The sequence below is a fragment of the Oncorhynchus kisutch genome, linkage group LG13 (genome assembly GCF_002021735.2).
Source record: "Oncorhynchus kisutch isolate 150728-3 linkage group LG13, Okis_V2, whole genome shotgun sequence".
Taxonomy (NCBI): domain Eukaryota; kingdom Metazoa; phylum Chordata; class Actinopteri; order Salmoniformes; family Salmonidae; genus Oncorhynchus; species Oncorhynchus kisutch.
Window position 1 is genome coordinate 61,729,768 of NC_034186.2, and position 17,413 is coordinate 61,747,180.

Consider the following 17,413-nt stretch of genomic DNA (forward strand, 5'->3'; position numbering starts at 1 on the left):
GGACCAAAAAAAGCCGATACCGGTTAATCGGATGATTTTATTTATTTATTTTTAAATATTGGTAAAAAATATTTCTACATTTTTTTACATTTATTTATTTATTTGTTATAATGACAGTTACAACAATACTGAATGAACACTTATTTTAACTTAATATAATACATCAATCAAATAAATTTAGCCTCAAATAAATAATGAAACTTGTTCAATTTGGTTTAAATAATGCAAAAACAAAGTGTTGGAGAAGAAAGTAAAAGTACAATATGTGCCATGTAAAAAAGCTAACGTTTAAGTTCCTTGCTCAGAACATCTTCAATATATAGTCAATATAGTCTTCAATATTCCCAGGTAAGAAGTTTTAGGTTGAGGTTATTATAGGAATTATAGGACTATTTCTCTCTATACCACTTGTATTTCATATACCTTTGACTATTGGATGTTCTTATAGGCACTTTAGTATTGCCAGTGTAACAGTATAGCTTCCGTCCCTCTCCTCGCTCCTACCTGGGCTCGAACCAGGAACACATCGACAACAGCCACCCTTGAAGCAGCGTTACTCATCGCTCCACAAAAGCTGCGTCCCTTGCAGAGCAAGGGGAACAACTACTCCAAGTCTCAGAGCGAGTGACGTTTGAAACGCTATTGGCGAGCACCCCGCTAACTAGCTAGCCATTTCACATCGGTTACACCAGCCTAATCTCGGGAGTTGATAGGCTTAAAGTCATAAACAGTGCAATGCTTGAAGCATTGCGAAGAGCTGCTGGCAAATGCACGAAAGTGCTGTTTGAATGAATGCTTACGAGCCTGCTGCTGCCTACCACTGCTCAGTCAGACTGCTCTATCAAATATCAAATCATAGACTTAATTATAACATAATAACACACAGAAATACGAGCCTTAGGTCATTAATATGGTCAAATCCGGGAACTATCATTTCAAAAATAAAACGTTTATTCTTTCAGTGAAATATGGAACCGTTCCGTATTTTATCTAACGGGTGGCATCCATAAATCTAAATATTCCTGTTACATTGCACAACTTTCAATGTTATTTCATAATTACGTAAAATTCAGGCAAATTAGTTCGCAACGAGCCAGGCGGCCCAAAATGTTGCAAATCAAAATCAAATCAAATCAAATGTTATTTGTCACATACACATGGTTAGCAGATGTTAGTGCGAGTGTAGCGAAATGCTTGTGCTTCTAGTTCCGACAATGCAGTAATAACCAACAAGTAATCTAGCTAACAATTCCAAAACTACTACCTTATAGACAGAAGTGTAAGGGGATAAAGAATATGTACATAAAGATATATGAATGAGTGATGGTACAGAGCGGCATAGGCAAGATACAGTAGATGGTATTGAGTGCAGTATATACATATGAGATGAGTATGTAAACAAAGTGGCATAGTTAAAGTGGCTAGTGATACATGTATTACATAAGGATGCAGTAGATGATATAGAGTACAGTATATACGTATACATATGAGATGAATAATGTAGGGTATGTAAACATTATATTAGGTAGCATTGTTTAAAGTGGCTAGTGATATATTTTACATCAATTCCCATCAATTCCCATTATTAAAGTGGCTGGAGTTGAGTCAGTGTGTTGGCAGCAGCCACTCAATGTTAGTGGTGGCTGTTTAACAGTCTGATGGCCTTGAGATAGAAGCTGTTTTTCAGTCTCTCGGTCCCAGCTTTGATGCACCTGTACTGACCTCGCCTTCTGGATGATAGCGGGGTGAACAGGCAGTGGCTCGGATGGTTGCTGTCCTTGATGATCTTTATGGCCTTCCTGTGACATCGGGTGGTGTAGGTGTCCTGGAGGGCAGGTAGTTTGCCCCCGGTGATGCGTTGTGCAGACCTCACTACCCTCTGGAGAGCCTTACGGTTGTGGGCGGAGCAGTTGCCGTACCAGGCGGTGATACAGCCCGGCAGGATACTCTCTATTGTGCATCTGTAGAAGTTTGTGAGTGCTTTTGGTGACAAGCCGAATTTCTTCAGCCTCCTGAGGTTGAAGAGGCGCTGCTGCGCCTTCTTCACGATGCTGTCTGTGTGGGTGGACCAATTCAGTTTGTCTGTGATGTGTACGCCGAGGAACTTAAAACTTACTACCCTCTCCACTACTGTTCCATCGATGTGGATAGGGGGGTGTTCCCTCTGCTGTTTCCTGAAGTCCACAATCATCTCCTTAGTTTTGTTGACGTTGAATGTGAGGTTATTTTCCTGACACCACACTCCGAGGGCCCTCACCTCCTCCCTGTAGGCCGTCTCGTCGTTGTTGGTAATCAAGCCTACCACTGTTGTGTCGTCCGCAAACTCGATGATTGAGTTGGAGGCGTGCGTGGCCACGCAGTCGTGGGTGAACAGGGAGTACAGGAGAGGGCTCAGAACGCACCCTTGTGGGGCCCCAGTGTTGAGGATCAGCTGGGTGGAGATGTTGTTGCCTACCCTCACCACCTGGGGGCGGCCCGTCAGGAAGTCCAGTACAGTTGCACAGGGCGGGGTCGAGACCCAGGGTCTCGAGCTTGATGACGAGCTTGGAGGGTACTATGGTGTTAAATGCTGAGCTGTAGTCGATGAACAGCATTCTCACATAGGTATTCCTCTTGTCCAGATGGGTTAGGGCAGTGTGCAGTGTGGTTGAGATTGCATCGTCTGTGGACCTATTTGGGCGGTAAGCAAATTGGAGTGGGTCTAGGGTGTCAGGTAGGGTGGAGGTGATATGGTTGCATATACCCTGACTCTGCGTGCAATGAACGCAAGAGAAGTGACACAATTTCCCTAGTTTAATATTGCCTGCTAACATTAATTTATTTTAATTAAATATGCAGGTTTAAAAATATATACTTCTGTGTATTGATTTTAAGAAAGGCATTGGTGTTTTTGGTTAGGTACATTCGTGCAAATATTATGCTTTTTTCCGCAAATGCGCTTTTGTTAAATCATCAAGTCTTTGTTAGGAAGAAATAGTCTTCACAGTTCGCAACGAGCCAGGCGGCCCAAAGTGCTGCATATACCTTGACTCTGTTGCACAGAACGCAAGAAAAGTGACACAATTTCCCTAGTTAAAAGAAATCTATGTTAGCAGGCAATATTAACTAAATATGCAGGTTTGAAAATATATACTTGTGTATTGATTTTTTAAAAGGCGTTGATGTTAATGGTTAGGTACACATTGGTGCAACGACAGTGCTTTTTTCACGAATGCGCTTGTTAAATCACCCGTTTGGCGAAGTAGGCTATGATTCAATGATAAATTAACAGGCACCGCATCGATTATATGCAACGCAGGACAAGCTAGATAAACTAGTAATATCATCAACCATGTGTAGTTAACTAGTGATTATGTTAAGATTGATTGTTTTTTATAAGATATGTTTAATGCTAGCTAGCACCTTATCATGGCTCCTTGCTGCACTCGCATAACAGGTAGTCAGCCTGCCATGCAGTCTCCTCGTGGAGTGCAATGTAATCGGCCATGATCGGTGTCCAAATATTCCGATTACCGATTGTTATAAAAACTTGAAATCGGCCCTAATTAATCAGCCATTCCGATTAATCGGTCGACCTCTAGTCCAGACACACCAGCACAGTCGTGAAGAAGGCATGACAACTCCTCTTCCCATCAGGTGGCTGTGAAGATTTGGCACTGGCCCTCAGATCCTCCAAAAGTTCTATTGCTACACCATTGAGAGTATCTTGACTGGCTGCATCACCGCCTGGTATGGCAACTGCTTGGCATCCGACCGTAAGGCGCTACAGAGGTAGTGAGTACGGCCCAGTACATCATTGGGGTCAAGCTCCTGGACATCCAAGACCTTCAGCCAACCAAGTCACAGACTGTTTGTTTTCTCTGCTACCTACCGCACTGCAAACGGTACCGATGCACCAAGTCTGGAACCAACAGGACCCTGAACAGCTTCTAACCCCCCAAGCCATAACACAACTAAATAGTCCGTGTAGTTATTTGGTTAACTATCTGCATTACCCTCTTTGCACTAACTCTTTTGACTCATCACATATGCTGCTGCAACTGTTTAATATTTATCATGTTGCCTACCCCTACCTATATGTACATATCTACCTCAAATAACTCGTACTCCTGAAAATTGTCTCGTTACTGGTACAGTATTTATTCTTCGTGTTATTATTTTTTCTATATTTTTCTCTCTGCATTGTTGGGAAGGGCCCGTGAGTAAGCATTTCAATGTTAGTCTACACCTGTTGTTTATGAAGCATGTGACAAATTTGATTTGATTTTGATTTGATACTATGGCAGTTTGCTCCCGTTAGTCTAGTTCTTTCTCTGCAGATTTAACCATAGGACATAGCAATGATATGTGACAATAAATATTAATATGGAGGGTGGGTCTCTCCCTCTATTTCTCTCTAACTCGCTCTACTGTCTCTCTCTCCCTCTATTACTCTCTACCTCGTTCTACTGTCTCTTTCCCTCTATTTCTCTCTACCTCGCTCTACTGTCTCTCTCTCCCTCTATTTCTCTCTACCTTGTTCTACTGTCTCTTTCCCTCTATTTCTCTCTACCTCGCTCTACTGTCTCTCTCTCCCTCTATTTTTCTCTACCTCGTTCTACTGTCTCTTTCCCTCTATTTCTCTCTACCTCGCTCAACTGTCTCCCTCTCCCTCTATTACTCTCTACCTCGCTCTACTGTCTCTCTCTCCCTCTATTTCTCTCTACCTCGTTCTACTGTCTCTCTCTCCCTCTATTTCTCTCTACCTCGCTCTACTGTCTCTCTCTCCCTCTATTTCTCTCTACCTCGCTCTACTGTCTCTCTCTCCCTCTATTTCTCTCTACCTCGTTCTACTGTCTCTCTCTCCCTCTATTTCTCTCTACCTCGCTCTACTGTCTCTCTCTCCCTCTATTTCTCTCTACCTCGCTCTACTGTCTCTCTCTCCCTCTATTTCTCTCTACCTCGCTCTACTGTCTCTCTCTCCCTCTATTTCTCTCTACCTCGCTCTACTGTCTCTCTCTCCCTCTATTTCTCTCTACCTCGTTCTACTGTCTCTTTCCCTCTATTTCTCTCTACCTCGCTCTACTGTCTCCCTCTCCCTCTATTACTCTGTACCTCGCTCTACTGTCTCTCTCTCCCTCTATTTCTCTCTACCTCACTCTACTGTCTCTCTCTCCCTCTATTTCTCTCTACCTCGTTCTACTGTCTCTCTCTCCCTCTATTTCTCTCTACCTCGCTCTACTGTCTCTCTCTCCCTCTATTTCTCTCTACCTCGCTCTACTGTCTCTCTACCTCACTCTACTGTCTCTCCCTCTATTTCTCTCTACCTCGCTCTACTGTCTCTCTCTCTTTCTCTACCATAGGTACTGCTGGTAATGTGGAGCATGGGGTTCAGTACCAGCTCAAGCGGGTCTATGAGCACATCCTCCAGAGGACCGCTTGCAACATGACTTATGGAACCTTCGGAGGGGTCACATGTTACACATCACATGAGCAGCTCAAACACTTCACATGTAACAGATATGCATTGACAGTTTAGTCACAAACCACACACACTTTTTTCAATTTTTTTTGAGTTAATTCACTGCCCTTTCATTTCTAATGACCACAGAGCTATAAGTGTAGAATATGATTCATTCTGTGTGGAGGGGAACCCTTGGCGTTCTGGTGCAGGTTTATTTGGATGGCAGTGACTGGATCGTTGTGTGGATGCATGTGCACACGTGTGGGTGTATTTGTATGTGTAGTAAGTTAGGTTCTGTGTGTCCTTCAAAGGTTGTGTCAGGTCAACCACAGAAGCTCTCTTTTAGCCTGCCAGGAACACACTGCTGAAATCTGGACCAAGCCCCAGACAAGAGACAACAGGCAATTCATTAATGGGAGAGCACACTTATCCAAACACGTGCTCCCTGGAACACACATACACACACACACACACACACACACACCTCAACAATATATCCCTTGTTTTATTATTGGCCTTCTCATGTCTAAAAGGGCTTCAGTTTAACACTGGTTTGTGTGTGCACGTGTGTGTGAGGAGACTTGGAGCTGTGTTGGTTACTGTTATAGAGGACATGTTTAGGATGGGAGTCATTGCTTTTCTTGGATGCTGCAGAGTCGAGGGCTTTCCCCTCCTTTTTTCCAAATACATATATTTCTCGAGGGATGATTTCTTCCCCCCATCCTCTCTCCCCCCTGGCATTCTAACATTCCTCATTAACCCCTGAACTCTTCTTCACCTTACATTCATTTCATAGACTTCCAGCGCTTTATGGACTCCTTCATTCATGCCAGTTTCCATTTGCACAAACCGCACACACACACACACACACACACACACACACACACACACACACACACACACACACACACACACACACACACACACACACACACACACACACACACACACACACTCTCCCATTCACTTCTCTCTCTCTCTCTCTCTCTCTCTCTCTCTCACATCCTTTCTCAATTAGATCAACTTTTATTTGTCACATGTGCCGAATACAGTGCTTACTCACAAGCCCTTAACCAACAATGCAGTTGTAAGAAAATCCCTAAAAAAGTAAGAGGTAAGAATAACAAATAATTAAAGAGCAGCAGTAAACAATCGCAGGGCTTTGTACAGGGGCAACCGGTACAGAGTCAATGTGTCAACGTGCGGGGGGCACCGGTGTCGAGGTAATTGAGGTAATTATGTACATGTCGGTAGAGTTATTAGAGTGGCTATGCATAGATAATAACAGAGAGTAGCAGCAGCAGGGGGGGTGGGGGGGGCAAATGTAAATAATCTGGGTAGCCATTTGAATAGCTATTTAGGGGTCTTATGCCTTGTGGGTAGAAGCTGTTTAGAAGCCTCTTGGACCTAGACTTGGTGCTCCGGTACCGCTTGCCGTGCGGTAGCTGAGGAGAACCGTCTATGAATAGGGTGGCTGGAGTCTTTGACAATTTTTAGGGCCTTCCTCGGACAGCGCCTGGTATAGAAGTCCTGTATGGCAGGAAGCTTGGCCCCAGTGATGTACTGGGCCGTACGCACTACCCTCTGTAGTGCCTTGCGGGTCGGAAGCCGAGCAGTTGCCATACCAGGCTGTGATGCAACCCATCAGGATGCTCTCGATGGTGCAGCTGTAAAACCCATGCCAAATCTTTTCAGTCTCCTGAGGGGGAATAGGTTTTGTCTTCACGACTGTCTTGGTGTGCTTGGACCATGTAGTTTGATGGCCATGTGGAAGCCAAGGAACTTGAAGCTGTCAACCTGCTCCACTACAGCCTTGTCAATGAGAATGGGGGCCTGCTCTGTCCTCCTTTTCCTTTAGTCCACAGTCATCTCCTTTGTCTTGATCACGTTGAGAGAGAGTTTGTTGTCCTTACACCACACGGTCAGGTCTCTGACCTCCTCCCTATAGGCTCTCATCGTTGTCGGTGATCACTCTGTTGTGTCATCAACAAACTTAATAATGGTGTTGGAGTAATGCCTGGCTGTGCAGTCATGAGTGAACAGGGAGTACAGGAGGCGACTGAGCATGCACCCCTGAGGGGCCCCTGTGTTGAGGATCAGCGTAGCGGATAGGTTGATACCTATCCTTACCACCTGGGGGTGGCCAGACAGGATGTCCAGGATCCAGTTGCAGAGGGAGTAGTGTTAGCCCAGGATCCTTAGCTTAGTGATGAGCTTTGAGGGCACTGAATAGCATTCTCACATAGGTGTTCCGTATGTCCAGGTGAGTGAGGGCAGTGTGGAGTGCAATAGAGATTGCATCATCTGTGGATCTGTTGGTGCAGTATGCAAATTGGAGTGGGTCTAGGGTTTCTGGGATAATGGTGTTGATATGAGCCATGACCAGCCTTTCAAAGCACTTCATGGCTACAGATGTGAGTGCTACGGGTCGGTAGTCATTTAGGCAGGTTACCTTAGTGTTTTTGGGCACAGGGACTATGGTGGTCTGCTTGAAACATGTTGGTATTACACACTCAGACAGGGAGAGGTTGAAATGGTCAGTGAAGACACTTGTCAGTGCATGCTCGGAGTACACGTCCTGGTAATCCGCCTGGCCCAGCGGCCGTGTGAATGTTGACCTGTTTAAAGGTCTTATTCACATCGGCTGCGGAGAGGATGATCACACAGTCGTCTGGAACAAATGATGCTCTCATGCATGTTTCAGTGTTACTTGCCTTGAAGCGAGCATAGAAGTTATTTATCTTGTATGGTAGGCTCGTGTCACTGGGCAGCTCTCGGCTGTAATAGTTTGCAAGCCCTGCCACATCCGACGAGCGTCGTAGCCGGTGTAGTACAATTCAATCTTAGTCCTGTATTGACGCTTTGCCTGTTTGATGGTTAGTCAGAGGGCATAGAGGGATTTCTTATAAGCTTCCGGGTTAGATTCCTGCTCCTTGAAAGCGGCAGCTCTACCCTTTAGCTCAGTGCGGATGTTGCCTGTAATCCATGGCTTCTGTTTGGGGTATGTAGGTACAGTCACTGTGGAGATGACATCCTCGATGCACTTATTGATAAAGCCAGTGACTGATGTGGTGTACTCCTCAATGCCATCGGAAGAATCCCGGGAACATTTTCTGGTCTGTGCTAGCAAAACAGTCCTGTAGTTTAGCATCTGCTTCATCTGACCACTTTCATATAGTGGTCACTGGTGCTTCCTACTTTAATTTTTTGCTTGCTAACAGGAATCAAGAGGATAGAGTTATGGTAAGATGGAGGCCGAGGGAGAGCTTTGTACGAATCTCTGTGTGTTGATTGAAGGTTATCTAGATTTTCTTCCCTCTGGTTGCGCATTTAACATGCTGATAGAAATGAGGTAAAACTAATTTAAATTTCCCTGCATTAAAGTCCCCGGCCACTAGGAGTGCTGCCTCTGGATGAGTGTTTTCCTGTTTGCTTATGGGGGTATTGAGCTCATTGAGTGCGGTTTTAGTGCCAGCCTTGGTCTGTGGTGGTATGTACGAAAAATACAGATTGTGTGGGCTACAGCTTATCATGAGATACTCTACCTCAGGCGAGCAAAACCCTGAGACTTCCTTAGATATCGTGTGCCAGCTATTGTTTACAAATATGCATAGGCCCTCGCCCCGTGTCTTACCAGAGGCTGCTGTTCTGTCCTGCCGATGGAGTGTATAACCCGCAAGCTTGTATGATCTTAATGACGTCGTTCAGCCACGACTCGGTAAAACATAAGATATTACAGTTTTTAATGTCCCGTTAGGATATACGTGCTTTCAGTTCGTCCCATTTATTTTCCAGCGATTGAACGTTAGCTAGAAGAACGGAAGGAAAGGGCATATTAGCCACTCTTAACCTGATCCTCACAAGGCATCCTGATCTCTTTCTGCGAAACCTACATTTCCTTTTCCAGCGAATCACAGGGATCTAGGCCTGGTCGGTTGTCTGTAGCATTTCCCTCACGTCCGACTTATTGAAGAAACATTTTAAGTGAGTTATCCCAATTCTGATGTCCTGAAGCTCTTTTCGGTCATAAGAGACGGTAGCAGCAGCATTATGTACAAAACAAGTTACGAACCATGCGAAAAAACTAACAGAATAGCACGATTGGTTAAGAGCCAATAAGATGGCAGCCCTACCCTCCAGCTCCATCTTTTTTTTATCTGTCCCTCCTACCTTTCCATTTCTCTCCATCTCTTTCTTACTCTCTTGAGTCTCTCTCTCTCTCTCACACACTCTCAGTATAGTCGTGTCCCTCTCCTGTTAGTGTTGGGAGAGAGAGAGAGTGGATTACAATGAGGTTCCTATAAATAAGAGGACAAGAAGATTCTGCTCCAGGGTTACACTACCACACACCACCACCAGGGAGCAGCACAGCCTGTGGAATCGGCTCCTACACACCACCTTACACACTTGTCATCTGAGTGAGTGTATTCATCTGAAATTTGTGTGTGTAGGACCTTGCTCTAAATGTGAGCACCCATAATAGTTCCTGACCATGGAATGACTGTAGGCGCTGTAATAGCGGTGTTGTAGTAATACCGCCCTAATGGCTAGGCTCGGTTTGGGTCAGAATCGGGCCACACACACTCACAAACAGCGTGGGCCATTATAAGCAGCACCTGGCCCACACTCCACCCAGAACCCAGGCCCAAAGAACCATTGCACTGCTCTGCTCTGTCCTGCCAGCCTCTGTGCTTTGTCCTTGGGCTCAACCTGTGTAACAGCATGTTCTATTAATGCTATTAGTAGGGCTGGTTTCCTCTGTATGTCTCTGCTAAGGGTAGACGTGCTGGAATAATGTTTAAAAGAGCTAGAAGAGCGTTTTTTTATATATTTAGTACGGGCGTAGACAAACTCACAAGCGTGAGAGAAGACACACACATACATGCACACACACCATACGTGTGATACACTCACACACACAGGGCGAGGTAATTGTGTGAGTGGCCTTGTCCTTCGGTGTTTTACTGACCTCCCACCCTGAGCCCAGTTCACCAAAGGGGGATGACCAGAATAGCTGGTGAAGCACACACCCACACGTGTTTATTATTGTGTATGTGTGTATCTGCTCTGCAGGTGGTACTCCCTGACCCCTCATTGATGTGTGTGATTTTTAATAGCGTGTAGAGGCCTAATTATAGTTCTCTGCTCTCACAGCCACTCTGTGTTATGGCTCTTTGTGTGTGTGTGTGTACTCAGCCATCTCAGATTTTCTCTGCCATAAAACTCAGTGGGCCATTCCAAGCACTCCACACACAAACGCAGACCTAAAGCTGTGTAAGGCTGCTGTGAACAGGCCTGCTCAGGTCGAGAGGTGTTAATGGACATATCAGATTCAGCAGGAGACAAATGAGCAGAGCAGCTAACCCACCACTACAACACAACATAGCAGAGCAGCTAACCCACTACTACAACATAGCAGAGCAGCTAACCCACTACTACAACATAGCAGAGCAGCTAACCCACTACTACAACATAGCAGAGCAGCTAACCCACTACTAAAACACAACATAGCAGAGCAGCTAACCCACTACTACAACACAACATAGCAGAGCAGCTAACCCACTACTATAACACAACATAGCAGAGCAGCTAACCCACCACTACAACACAACATAGCAGAGCAGCTAACCCACCACCACAACATAGCAGAGCAGCTAACCCACTACTACAACATAGCAGAGCAGCTAACCCACTACTACAACATAGCAGAGCAGCTAACCCACTACTACAACACAACATAGCAGAGCAGCTAACCCACTACTACAACACAACATAGCAGAGCAGCTAACCCACTACTATAACACAACATAGCAGAGCAGCTAACCCACTACTACAACATAGCAGAGCAGCTAACCCACTACTACAACATAGCAGAGCAGCTAACCCACTACTACAACACAACATAGCAGAGCAGCTAACCCACTACTACAACACAACATAGCAGAGCAGCTACCCCACCACTACAACATAGCAGAGCAGCTAACCCACCACTACAACACAACATAGCAGAGCAGCTACCCCACCACTACAGCATAGCAGAGCAGCTAACCCACTACTACAACATAGCAGAGCAGCTAACCCACCACCACAACATAGCAGAGCAGCTAACCCACTACTACAACATAGCAGAGCAGCTAACCCACCACCACAACATAGCAGAGCAGCTAACCCACCACCACAACATAGCAGAGCAGCTAACCCACTACTACAACATAGCAGAGCAGCTAACCCACTACTACAACATAGCAGAGCAGCTAACCCACTACTACAACACAACATAGCAGAGCAGCTACCCCACCACTACAACATAGCAGAGCAGCTAACCCACCACTACAACACAACATAGTAGAGCAGCTACCCCACCACTACAACATAGCAGAGCAGCTAACCCACTACTACAACATAGCAGAGCAGCAAACCCACTACTACAACATAGCAGAGCAGCTAACCCACTACTACAACATAGCAGAGCAGCTAACCCACCCCCACAACATAGCAGAGCAGCTAACCCACTACTACAACATATCAGAGCAGCTAACACACCACTACAACATAGCAGAGCAGCTAACACACTACTACAACATAGCAGAGCAGCTAACCCACCACCACAACATAACAGAGCAGCTAACCCACTACTACAACATAGCAGAGCAGCTAACCCACTACTACAACACAACATAGCAGAGCAGCTAACCCACTACTACAACATAGCAGAGCAGCTAACACACCACTACAACATAGCAGAGCAGCTAACACACTAGTACAACATAGCAGAGCAGCTAACCCACCACCACAACATAACAGAGCAGCTAACCCACTACTACAACATAGCAGAGCAGAGCAGCTAACCCACTACTACAACACAACTTAGCAGAGCAGCTAACCCACTACTACAACATAGCAGAGCAGCTAACCCACTTCTACAACATAGCAGAGCAGCTAACCCACTACTACAACACAACTTAGCAGAGCAGCTAACCCACCACCACAACATAGCAGAGCAGCTAACCCACTACTACAACATAGCAGAGCAGCTAACCCACTACTACAACATAGCAGAGCAGCTAACCCACTACTACAACATAGCAGAGCAGCTAACCCACTACTACAACATAGCAGAGCAGCTAACCCACCACCACAACATAACAGAGCAGCTAACCCACTACTACAACATAGCAGAGCAGCTAACCCACTACTACAACACAACATCGCAGAGCAGCTAACCCACTAATACAACATAGCAGAGCAGCTAACCCACTTCTACAACACAACATAGCAGAGCAGCTAACTCACCACTACTACACAACATAGCAGAGCAGCTAACCCACTACTACAACATAGCAGAGCAGCTAACCCACTACTACAACATAGCAGAGCAGCTAACCCACCACCACAACATAGCGGAGCCGCCCCAACAAGTCAAGCAGAACTGTAGGCTGCATACATTTTTCCACAGAACGTATACCATTCTACAAGTCATTTAGTCCGGCAGCAATCAGGTCTATGTTCTGTCATTGTGTGTACTTTTCTGTGATGCCAGTATGATTCCACCAGGTTGTCATGTGTTAATGTCCTAAGCCTATGTGTTGAATTAACCTTTATTCAATGCTCATGTAACGTTTGTCTTTTATTCTCTCCCCTCAGACCACCACTCTGTGTATCCAGTCCATGGACGGCATGCTGATGTTCTTTGAGCAGGAGAGTTACTCATTTGGCCATTTCCTCCCTGGCTTCCTCCTGCCTGGTCCTCTGTGTTACTGCTCCCGCACTGACACCTTCCTCACTGTGTCCTCAGCACGACAGGTGGAGAGCTACAGGTACACACACTGCAAAAAACACACATACACACACCCTGCAAAAGATACACATACTCTGCAAAACACACACATGTTCTGCAAAGCATGCACACACATACACACACACCCTCCTCAGGGGAAAGTAAGTGAATGAAAAAGTGAGTGAGTGAAGAAGTGTACTCTTCGCCTCTGAAGGCTGTCTGCCTGCCTGCTACTCCACACTATATCTTTAAATACATCTGTGGTGCAGCAGACGGGAGGCCATTTTCTAGTCCTCCTAACACCACAAACCACTGCACCATCTTTAAATAATAGGGGAGAGTGTTCTGTGTGTGTTTTTGCTTGTCTCTGCATGTGTGCGCCTCCATCTGTGTGTGTGTGTGTGTGTTTGTGTGTGTGTGTGTGTGTGTGTGTGTGTGTGTGTGTGTGTGTGTGTGTGTGTGTGTGTGTGTGTGTGTGTGTGTGTGTGTGTGTGTGTGTGTGTGTGTGTGTGTGTGTGTGTGTGTGTGTGTGTGTGTGTGTGTAAATAGGGGATACTGCAGATGGCAGATTGGGTGTATCGGGCCCTATTGCCACAGCTGAGTCTGGTTATTCTCGGTGCTAAGTTAACATTTTCACATCCTAATGAAATTTCCACTCATTGATCGCCACAGCTCCCCATGTAAGCCCTGTCTTTATTTTCCTCTGCTTTGGCCGATCATCGCACCTCCACAATAATCACAGTTACCTTCCTCTACAAACACACGCTGGGATTTTCCTTTTTAACACTCCTGCTAAAACCGGATGGAAATTGGGGAAAGGCCGAAGAGTGTGTGTGTTTCGGTGTGTGAAACCCGGCCTTCCAGCTGTTTGTTATCCCAGATTTCTCCGATTATCAAGAGCTTCCCCAGACGAGATATCACTGCGGAAACGCTGACCCCCCCCCCCCCCCCCCCCCCCCCCGTTTCCCCCCTTCCCCTCCTCCCTCTCTTCAATTCTCAGACTGTATATATGAATTCTAATAAAAATAATTCTGCCCAGGATGAAGTGCTCTATGTCCCCAGTTAACACTTGGCTGTGTCTAGACTTGGTCTCTGTGGCTTGAATCCCACTTTCTGATCAAATCTACAATCAAAAGTTATGAAAACTGTAGATACGAAGAGAGCTACATTTTGGTAATGAAAATCCTGCATGTTGGTTAGAAATAGCCTTGCTCTGAGTGTCATGTACTGCATAATATCAGTCAGCTAGGGAACTGTTCCACTCCCTCGGTTTGTTTAGCCAGTAATGTTGATTTTCTCTCCGCTTGAGGGTTAATGAATGTGATTTTGTGTTTGTGTATCAGGGCAGTATTGGGTAGATATCCTCTTTCATATAAATGACTGGGCTGTTTCCTCTGGCTGTAGACGTCCCACGCTGGCTGCTGAGTGACACACACACACATCCCTGCACTCCATCTATCGTCCATGTACCAGCTTCACACACTCACTCTGTGTCTCTCTGGGCTGTCTGAGACACGGAGAGACTCTATCCAACCTGAAGCGGTTGACTGGGTTTGTGTGGGTTGAACTGGTTAAAGGTGAGGCTCGTGGGATGTGTGTACACATGATCATACATTTCATACACACAACCGTGCATGCATATTATGCACATATTTATACTCATGTAAACACACACACACACACACACCCTCCCTGCTCCGCTGGGCTGGCCTGAGCTGTGGAACTCTGAATGTGCTCACCATTTATAACCAGTGTGCATGCTGGTGAATCATTTCTTCAAGGTTTGCACTCTATCATCGCTCATGCACTCGCCACACACACACTCTTTGTGATTCTATGTGTTAGGTCTCATTCACACTAGCTCATTCACCAACATACCTGACCATAGTACTCTGCCCTTAAAAGGCCTTGGCTAGATGGTGCCAAACTCTCCCATCCATTTAGGATTGAGGCCTTCAGATTTCTTATAGCTTATCAAAAATAATGTATGAATGCAAACCAAAGTGCACTTATTCGATGTGCATTTGTCAGGAGTGTACTCTATTTGAATCACTCTGCAACTAGTAACGGCAAAATAGGTCCCGGTTCCTCTTCCTCCACCTTCCCATTGGCACTGCTTGCTGTTGTCTTTGGACATGTTCATCCCTTCATTCTTTTCTCAAGAGAGCGAGAGAGAAAAATACTTTCTCCCTCACAGAGCAAATAGTCTCCTGTCGTTTCCAGCTCCATAAACATCAGGGCTTAGCAGGTTCTGATTTCTCTTCAGGTAATTATCTGATTCTTAGCAGCTTTTCCTTCCCCCTCCCGAGGGGCCAGGTGACTGAGTGTGTGTGAGATGTCTGTAGCTACTATAGCCAGTTCCAGCTTTTTACTGGAAATCAGATTGTATTAATGCCATACTGCTAGACTACTGTAGACTGACTCCAGATCAGTGTCATGATACTGCTATTAATAAAGCCATTGTTTGAGAACGTTAAAGCATGATGCTAGCTAACTAGCGTACCTGAATAATGGTTTGTGGCACAAACTTTAGTTGTCATAACACAGATGGATGTCTGTTATGACATTGGGGCTTCTGACAGAGGGTCCAGCTGAAGTGTTTCTGAAGTGTTACCACTGAGAACATTGTGTTTGTCTAAACTGAAGTGTTACCACTGAGAACATTGTGTTTGTCTAAACTGAAGTGTTACCACTGAGAACATTGTGTTTGTCTAAACTGAAGTGTTACCACTGAGAACATTGTGTTTGTCTAAACTGAAGTGTTACCACTGAGAACATTGTGTTTGTCTAAACTGAAGTGTTACCACTGAGAACATTGTGTTTGTCTAAACTGAAGTGTTACCACTGAGAACATTGTGTTTGTCTAAACTGAAGTGTTACCACTGAGAACATTGTGTGTCTAAACTGAAGTGTTCCTAGCCCAGGTATGAGATGCTGGCGGTGGCCACGGACGCAGAGACCAGACAGGATGCTGAGCAGCATAGCAAAACTGCAGGGAAGAGACTGACGGTGAGAAGAGAAGTTGGTGTGTGTGTTTCCCCCTCAGGCTGACTGGACCCTGGTCCTGGGGGAGCAGGCCTTGGACCTCAGTGTCCCCTCCTTCTCTCCGTCCTCGTCCTCCATCTTTGTTTGCGGCAAGAGGAATCTATACTTTCTCAAAGACAACAGACATATCCTCTTCATGAAGAAACTGGAGTACAACACCAGCTGCTTCCTCCCATACTCCTCAGGTAATGGTAGAGCCCTAGTGCTTCCTCCCCTGTCCCTCAGGTAATGGTACAGCTCTAGCTGCTTCCTCACATAACATACTGTTTTACTGCTTGATATCATTAGCTTATTTACTGCTTGATATCAGACACATTATTTGTAGGGCATATTGTATGACATAGCAGATATCCATCCACCATATAATTGATGAATATTATTGCTGACTCTTCTATCCAGTCTTTGTTTTAGGTCTGCCATGTGGATACTGATCTAACAAATATTTCTAGTGGTGATAAGACGTTCCCCATGCCTGTCCAGTGTGCGTGTCGGTAGCAGAATGAGTGTTTGTCTGTGAGCTCAGGTTCATCTGATAGGGAGTCTCGGCTCCTGGGTTGGGTTTAATGAGGGACCGGAGTACAGCTCTACACAGTGCATCTATCTGTCCTGACTGACTCCCAACATACCACTCCAACCAGAGGAAGTAGGAAATGTCACAGAGCAAGGCACGCTCTAATCGGATCCATATTTAGCATATGTAGCACCTCGAACATGCAACACACAGCACCGTCACCTGCATAAGCACACGCACATGCACACACACAGCATGTTCTACTGGCGGAATGCCCTGTGGATCAGGGGTCTGCGTGTTCCATGTTAATCCCACTATCGCAGGGCCCACTAATGGGTTCCAGCCAACACACCTCTCTCCAGCTGAGCTCAATTACAGGTAACTGCCAAAATAAAGGAAACACTAACATAAGTGTATTAGTAGGGCGTTGGGGCCACCATGAGCCGAACAGAACCGCTTGAATGCACCTTGGTATAGATTCTACAAGTGTCTGGTAATCTGTTGGAGGGATGCTACACCATTCTTCCACAAGACATTCCATCATTTGGTGTTTTGTTGATGGTGATGGAAAACGCAGTCTCAAGTAGCGCGCCAGAATCGCCCATAAGTGTTCAGTTTGGTTGAGATCTGGTGACTG

The 17,413-nt window shown here is 45.6% G+C and overlaps 1 pseudogene; it reads left to right on the forward strand.

Annotated features, from left to right (window-relative positions):
- Positions 1–17,413, forward strand: part of LOC109901720 (protein PTHB1-like) — a 117,683-nt pseudogene that overhangs the window by 5,626 nt on the left and 94,644 nt on the right.